Below are 8,180 nucleotides of genomic sequence, written 5' to 3' on the forward strand. Positions count from 1 at the left end.
TGCTCACCGTGGCAGGAATTGTCCCACCTCCAGCTTTATTCCTACTATGGTTTAGATATCAAAAACTCATGAATGGACAATGAAAATAAATAGCGGTAAAAATATAGGGGTTATATATATTGTTTTTGTCAAATATTTTGGTCACAGTGCCAAAAATGCTGACTAAAACATTTCATTTTGTTCAAGATTTTCTTCACTATTCATGATCTTTTGTGCCTCCACATTAACCTTAGAATTGCTTTTTTTTTCTACTTCTGTGAAGAATGTCATTGATATTTCATGGGGACTAAGTCAAATCTACAAAATACTTTGGGTGGTAAAAACTTTTAAAAATATTATTTTTTCCAATCCATAAACATGGGAGATTTTTCTATCTTTTTATGTCTTCTTTAATTGTTTTCAACCGTTGTTTGTAATTTTCTTTTTTTTAAATTTGAAACTATGGTTTATTTTGAAATCCTTATCTTCAGTTAAGACTATTTTTCATATCTTGCTGTCTTTTGACTAAGGAGATTAATTTGTCATTCTTTTTAAATTTGTTTTAATTAGTTACACATGACAGTATAATGACCTTGACATATCATACATTTGAATCAGATGGGATATAATTTCTCATTATTCTGAGTGTACAGGTTGCAGAATCACATTGGTCATGCAGTCACGTATATACACACAGCAATAATAATGTCTATTTCATTCTACTGTCCTTCCTTTCCTCCCTTCCCCTCCCCTCCCCTCCCATCACTTATCTCTACCCAATCTAAGGTGATGCAATTCTTTTTTTTACTTTTTTTTTCTCATATCTTCATACAACGGGGGTCTCCTTCTATCTTCCATGCAATTCCCTTTCTCTCTCCCTTTCCCTCCAACCTCTCTTCCCTGTATAGAGGTAATCTTCTTCTTATGCTCTTCCTCCCTACCCCATTTTGAGTCACCCCCTTGTATCAGAGATGACACTCAGCATTTGTTTTTTTTGGGGGGGGGATTGGCTAATTTCACTTAGCATAATCTACTCTAATGCCACCCATTTCCCTGCAAATGCCATGATCTTGTTTTTTTTAGTGATGAGTAATATTCCATTGTGTATAAATGCCATATTTTTTTATCCATTCATCCATTGAAGGGCATCTAGGTTGGCTCCACATTCTAGCTATTGTGAATTGTGCTACTACAAACATTGATGTGGCTGTGTCCCTGTAGTATGCTGTTTTTAAGTCCTTTGGGTATAGACCGAGAAGAGGAATAGCTGGGTCAAATGGTGTTTCCATTCCCAGCTTTCCCAGGAATCTCCATACTGCCCTCCAAATTGGCTGCAACAATATGCAGTCCCACCAGCAACGTACAAGTGTACCTTTTTCCCCACATCCTCACCAGCACTTGTTGTTTTTTGACTCCATAATGGCTGCCATTCTTACTGGAGTGAGATGGTATCTTAGAATAGTTTTAATTTGCATTTCTCTTATTGCTAGAAATGGTGAGCATTTTTTCATGTATTTGTTGATTCATTGTATATCCTCTTCTGAGAAGTGTCTGTTCAGGTCCTTGGCCCATTTGTTGTTTGGGTTATTTGTTTTTTTGGTGTTTAACTTTTTGAGTTCTTTGTATACCCTAGAGATTAGAGCTCTATCTGATGTGGGAGAGGTAAAAATTTATTCTCTATTCACCTCACATATTATATCTCTTGCTAAGAAAAAACTTTTTAGTTTGAATTAATACCATTTGTTGATTCTTCGTTTTAATTCTTGTGCTATAGGTGTCTTATTAAGGAACTTGGGGCCTAACCCCATGTGATGGAAAGTAGGGCCAACTTTTACTTCTATTAGACACAGGTTTGATTCCTAGATTCTTGATCCATTTTGAGTTAACTTTTGGGCATGGTGAGAGATAGGGATTCAATTTCATTTTGTTGCATATGGATTTCCAGTTTTCCCAGCACCATTTGTTTGAAGATGTTATCCTTTCTCCATTGCATGCTTTTAGCACCTTTGTCTAATATAAGGTAGTTATAATTTTGTGGGTTGGTCTCTGTGTCCTCTATTCTGTACCATTGGTCTACCAGCCTGTTTTTGTGGCTAGTACCATGCTGTTTTTGTTACTATTGCTCTGTAGTATAGTTTAAGATCTGGTATAGCGATACCACCTGTTTCACTCTTCCTGCTTAGAATTGCTTTAGCTATTCTGGCTCTCTTATTTTTCCAGATGAATTTCATAATTGCTTTTTCTATTTCTGTGAGGAATGTCATTGGGATTTTGATCGGAATTGCATTGAACCTGTATAGTGCTTTTGGTAATATGGCCATTTTAATAATATTAAGTTTGCCTATCATGAGCAAGGTATATCTTTCCATCTTCTAAGGTCTTCTTCTATTTCTCTCTTTAGGGTTCTATAGTTTTCATTGTATATATTTTTCATCTCTTTTGTTAAGTTGATTCCCAAATTTTTTTTTTTGAGGATATTGTGAATTGGGTAGTTTTCCTCATTTCCATTTCAGAGGATTTGTCACTGTTATACAGGAATGCTTTTGATTTATAGGTGTTGATTTTATATCCTGCCACTTTGCTGAATTGATTTACTAGTTCTAGAAGTTTCCTGATAGAGCCTTTTGGGTCTTCTAGGTATAGAATCATATCATTAGCAAATAGTGCTAGTTTAAGTTCTTCTTTTCATATAGTTATACCTTTAATTTCTTTCATCTGTCTAATTGCTCTGGCCAGTGCTTCAAGAACTATATTGAATAGAAGTGTTGAGAGAGGGCTTCCCTGCTTTGATCCAGATTTTAGAGGGAATGCCTTCAATTTTTCTCCATTTAGAAAGATGCTAGCCTGAAGCTTAGCATAGATAGCTTTTAAAATGTTGAGGGAAGTTCCTGTTATCCCTAGTTTTTCTAGTGTTTTGAACATAAAGAAGTGCTATATTTTGTCGAATGCTTTTTTCTGCATCTATGGAGATGATCATATGTTTCTTATATTTAAGTCTATTGATGTGGTGAATTACATTTATTGATTCCATATGAACCAACCTTGCATCCCAGGGATGAATCCCACTTGATCATGGTGCACGATCTTTTTGATATATTTTTCCAGAATTTTATTTTAATTTTTGATATATTTTGCCAGAATTTGAGGATTTTTACATCTGTATTCATTAGAGATATTGGTCTGAAGTTTTCTTTCTTTGAAATGTCTTTGTCTGGTTTTGTAATCAGGGTGATATTGGCCTCATAGAATGAATTTGGAAGTATTCCCTGTTTTTCTATTTCCTGACAGAGATTGAAGAGTATTGGTATTAGTTCTTTAAATGTCTTGTAAAACTCTGCTGTATATCCATCTGGTCCTGGGCTTTTCGTGGTTGGTAATCTTTTGATGGCTTCTTTTATTTCCTCACTTGAAACTGGTCTGTTTAAGTTGTGTATATCTTCCTGACTCAATCTGGGCAGATCATATGACTTAAGGAATTTATCGATGCTTTCAGTATCTTCTATTTTATTGGAGTATAAGTTTTCAAAATGATTTCTAATTATCTTCTGTATTTCTGTAGTGTCCAATGTGATATTGCCTTTTTCATCCTGCATGATAGTAATCTGGGTTCTCTCTCTTCTTCTCTTCATTATCATGGCTAAGGGTCTGTCAATCTTATTTATTTTTTTCAAAGAACCAACTTTTAGTTTTGTCAATTTTTAAAATACTTTTATTTCAATTTCATTGATTTCAGCTCTGACTTTAATTATTTCTTGGCTTCTGCTGCATTTGCTGCTCATTTGCTCTTTTTTTCCTAGGGCTTTGAGATGTAGTGTGAGATCATTTATTTGTTGGCTTTTTCTTCTTTTAAGTAATGAACTCCATGCAATGAATTTTCCTCTTAGTACTGCTTTCATAGTGACCCAGAGATTTCGATGTTGTGTCTGTGTATTCATTTATCTCTAAGAATTTTTAAATTTCCTCCTTAATCTCTTCTGTTACCCATTGTTCATTCAATAGCATATTGTTCATTCTCCATGTTATGTAGGAATTTTTCTTCCTTATTTTATCATTGATTTCCAATTTCTTTCTATTATGATCCAATAAAATGCATGGTAATATCTCTACTCCTTTATATTTGGTAGGAGTTGCCCTATGGCATAATATATAGTCTATTTTTGAGAAGGATCCATGTGCTGCTGAGAAAAAAAGTGTATCTGCTTGATGTTGGTTGATATAATCTATTTATGTCAATTAAGTCTAAGTTATTGTGTTATTCAGTTCTATAGTTTCTTTCTTCAACTTTTGTTTGGAAGATCTGTCCAGTGTTGAGAGAGGTGTGTTAAAGTCATCCATGATATTGTATTGTGGTCTATTTGTCTCTTGAACTTGTGAAGAGTTTGTTTGATGAACATAGCTGTACCATTGTTTGGGGCATATATATTAATGATTGTTATGTCTTGTAGTTGATTGGTTCCCTTTAGCAGTATATAGAGTCATTCTTTATCCCTTTTGATTAACTTTGGCTTGAATTCTATTTTATTTCATATGAGTATGGACACCCCTGCTTGCTTCCGAGGTCCATGTGAGTGGTATGATTTTTCCCAACCTTTCACCTTCAATGTATGTATGTCTTTTCCTATCAGATGAGTCTCCTGTAGGCAGCATATTGTTGGATATTTTATTTAATCCACTCTACTCGCCTATGTCTTTTGATTGGTGAGTTTAAGCCATTAACATTTAACGTTACTATTGAGATACAGTTTGTACTTCCAGCCATGTTTGTTTATTTTTGTTATTTAACTTTATTTGTTTTTCCTTTTTGATTAGTTTTTCTCTTTACTGTACTACCTTTCATTGTTGATTTTCGTTGTTGTTTTTCATTTCCTCTTCATGTAATGTTTTGCCCAGGATGATTTGAAGTGCTGGTTTTCTACCTGCAAATTATTTTAACTTTTGTTTATCATGGAAGGTTTTTTATTTCATCATCAAATCTGAAGCTTAATTTTGCTGGATACAAGATTCTTGGTTGGAACCCATTATCTTTCAGCGTTTGAAATACGTTGTTCCAGGATCTTTTAGCTTTCAGAGTCTGTGTTGAAAAATCAGCCATTAACCTAATTGGTTTACTCCTGAATGTAATCTGCTTCTTTTCTCTTGTAGCTTTTAAATTTCTCTCCTTGTTCTATATGTTAGGAATTTTCATTATAATGTGTCTTGGTGTGGATCTCTTGTGGTTTTGTACATTCAGTGTCTTTTAGGCTTCTAGGATTTGGATTTCCATTTTATTCTTCATGTCTGGAAAGTTTTCTAAGATTATTTCATTGAACAGATTGCTCATTCCTTTGATTTGGACCTCTATACCTTCCTGTATCCAAATAATTCTTAAATTTGGTCTCTTTATGTTATCCAAAATTTCTTGGATGTTCTGTTCATGGTTTCTTATCAGCCTTTCTGAGCTGTCTAGACTCTTTTCGAGATGATATACTTTGTCTTCATTGTCTAATATTCTGACTTCTAATTGTTCGACTCTGCTGGTGATACTCTAATTTGAGTTTTTAATTTGGTTTATAATTTCCTTCATTTCTGGGATTTCTGTTTGTTTTTTTGTTTTGTTTTGTTTTGTATAACCTCTATCTCCTTGTAGAAGTGATCTTTTGTTTCTTGGATTTGTTTATGTAATTCATTGTCCAAGTGATCTTTCATTGTCTGCATTTGCTGTCAAAGGTCTTCCTTGAGACTCCAGATCATCTTAAGCATGTATATCCTGAAATCTCTATCTGACATTCTTTCTGCTGTAGTTAATAACTCCTCTATTGTTGAGTTGTCCCACATTGTTTGTGTTCCTTTTTTTCCTTTTTTTTCATATTTCTCATGTTTCTTTCCAGCTCTGTGTGATTGCTGTGTTATTATTTTCTCCTATAGATTTGTATTGATTTTGTATAGTTCCGAGATCTCTTCTTTGTGATGGAAGACAATGTCTAGAGATGTTGAATTCAATTGTAATTTAAAATAAATTCATTAGCTTCAAAAAACACATACAGATTCTGGTGGCATATAGAGAACTGAGGGTCAGGCATAGGACTTTATGTTTAGGGGGAAAGATGTGAGAATATGAGGGTTAATATATCTTAGCTACTTTGGAGGAGAGCTCAAATGAAGGGAGTTATTAATAGGAGAATAGACAAGAGGTATTTTGGTGTGGGAAGCCGTTATGGTACGTGACTGAGATACCTCCCTGACTGGGTGTGAGGCACTCAGACCAGCTGTGTCAGAGTTTTTTGCCCACCCTTTCCAGGTGCAAGGGCTTGTCGGTGTGGGTGTGTGACCTGACCATTGACCTGGAAACCAATCACTGACCCTGACCTTGGAATGCTGTCCCCCTCAACCTTCATTGGATGGAATTTTCCCCTGATTTTTTTGTTCCCCAATAAAAGCCCACTCTCTGGCATGCTTCTTCCTCTCTCCTGCTGGTCTCTGGTGTAAACCTCACTACCGCCAAGTGGCTCGAGGCAGGAGCCGGGAGAAGCCGTCTCTGAGCTGGGCAAGTAAAAGGTAAATTGAGTTTTATGTGTCTTTATTTTGATCTCACTAGTTAACTTCTATGTTTGAAACCTCTAGTATGAAGCTAGCATGCTGGTCGCGTGGCAGATTTTGGGGTAGCTAAGTACTTGGGAGGACAATAAGAAGCATAGAAACATTCACCTATTTGCATTTAGTAAATTACATGTAGTAGAAATAGGAATGCTTGTGAGGTTGGGAGAGGAAGAGAAGGAGGAAGAAAAGTAAAAAGAAAAGAAGAAGAAGAAAGAAAAAAAAGAAAAAATGGGGGAAGAGATAGAGAAAAAGGAATGAAAAAGAGAGAGAGAAAAGGAGAGAAGAAAAAGATAAGAAGGAAAAAGGAAGGAGGGAAAAAGAAAGAAAAAAATGCACTCTTAGAATTCCATTTTCTTCTCTTCCAGTGGGTGGTGCTGTGCATTCCAGGTTGAGTCTCTGCCCTCAGAGTGAGGAAGCAAAGTGTGTGGGGAGGCTCTCCCTCCCCCACCAGGTGGCTCTCCAATCCCGATCTCTTTGGGTTGTTCCCAGTCTTTATCCCCCTCACTTCTCCTGCCCACCAGGCTCCAATTACTGGGACTATTCTTAACAGCCCTGGATTCACTCTGGGCGTGCGGTGCCCTGGCTACCACGCACTTCTCATCAACTAAGTGTTGGGTAGTCACCAAGACATTACAGCTGTGGAGAAGGGGAGTTGGAGGCCAGCAACCTGTTCTGTCTTATTCCCTCTGATAGCCACGCCCCCAGAGCTGGCAAGAAAGACTTGGGGTTGTTACAGCTGGGGGAGAGGGGCTGGGACTCACACACCTGTTCCTATGCCAATCTCACTGCCTGTTACAACTGCCCAAGGCTGATGAGGTAGATTTTCCAAGATGGTGACTTCCCGTTTTCATGCTGGGGTGTCTGGTGAGGAGGAGGGAACTGGGCTGTTTCTCCACTAAGTCCAGACTTCTGTCCTCCATCTGGTGCCCTGCAGTGATGCGAGTCGCATTCTAGCGCGCTCTATCTCTAAAAGACCTGAAACTCTGTGTCTCTACACTGCCAGAACTCCACAGCACTCAATTTCACCCATCTTCAGTGGGTTCCCGGGCTGCTGCCTTCTTTGTAATTTTCGTTGTAGAGTTCATTTCACTTCCTTTTTTTTATCAAGTCACAATTAAATCTGTAGTGGTGAATTTGGATGCATTTTACTAAGTTAAGTTTATTGTTCATCTCATTGTAATTTCATTTGTATACATCTCCACCATTTTAGTCAGCTAATGACAAAAACAATTTAGAGCAGGAAAAGTTTACTTTGACTCACAATTTCAGAGGTTCAGTCCATGGCCAGCTGACTTCATACCTCTGGACTCAAGATGAGGCAGAAGGATGTGATAGAGGAAGGCACCTCAGGGCACGGCAACAGGAAAGCAGACAGAACCCCATTCACCATGAACAAAATATAAATATCCCCAAGGCTCACCCCCAGTGACCCATGTACTCCACTCATATTCTATCTGCCCAGTTAATACCCAGCTGATTCATATCAATGAATTAATCCTCTGTTTCTGTTACAACTCTCACAATGAAACCATTTTACCCCTCAACATTCCTGAATTATCCCACAAACTAGCTTTTGGAGGAATATTGACTGTCTAAGCATAATACCTACAAAAAAGGAAAAAAAA

General features: G+C 36.9%; 1 pseudogene; it reads left to right on the top strand.

Annotated features, from left to right (window-relative positions):
• Positions 1-8,180, top strand: part of LOC107149730 — a 254,739-nt pseudogene that overhangs the window by 226,843 nt on the left and 19,716 nt on the right.

This window comes from Marmota marmota, unplaced genomic scaffold (genome assembly GCF_001458135.2).
Source record: "Marmota marmota marmota unplaced genomic scaffold, marMar, whole genome shotgun sequence".
In the NCBI taxonomy this organism is placed as follows: Eukaryota; Metazoa; Chordata; class Mammalia; order Rodentia; family Sciuridae; genus Marmota; species Marmota marmota.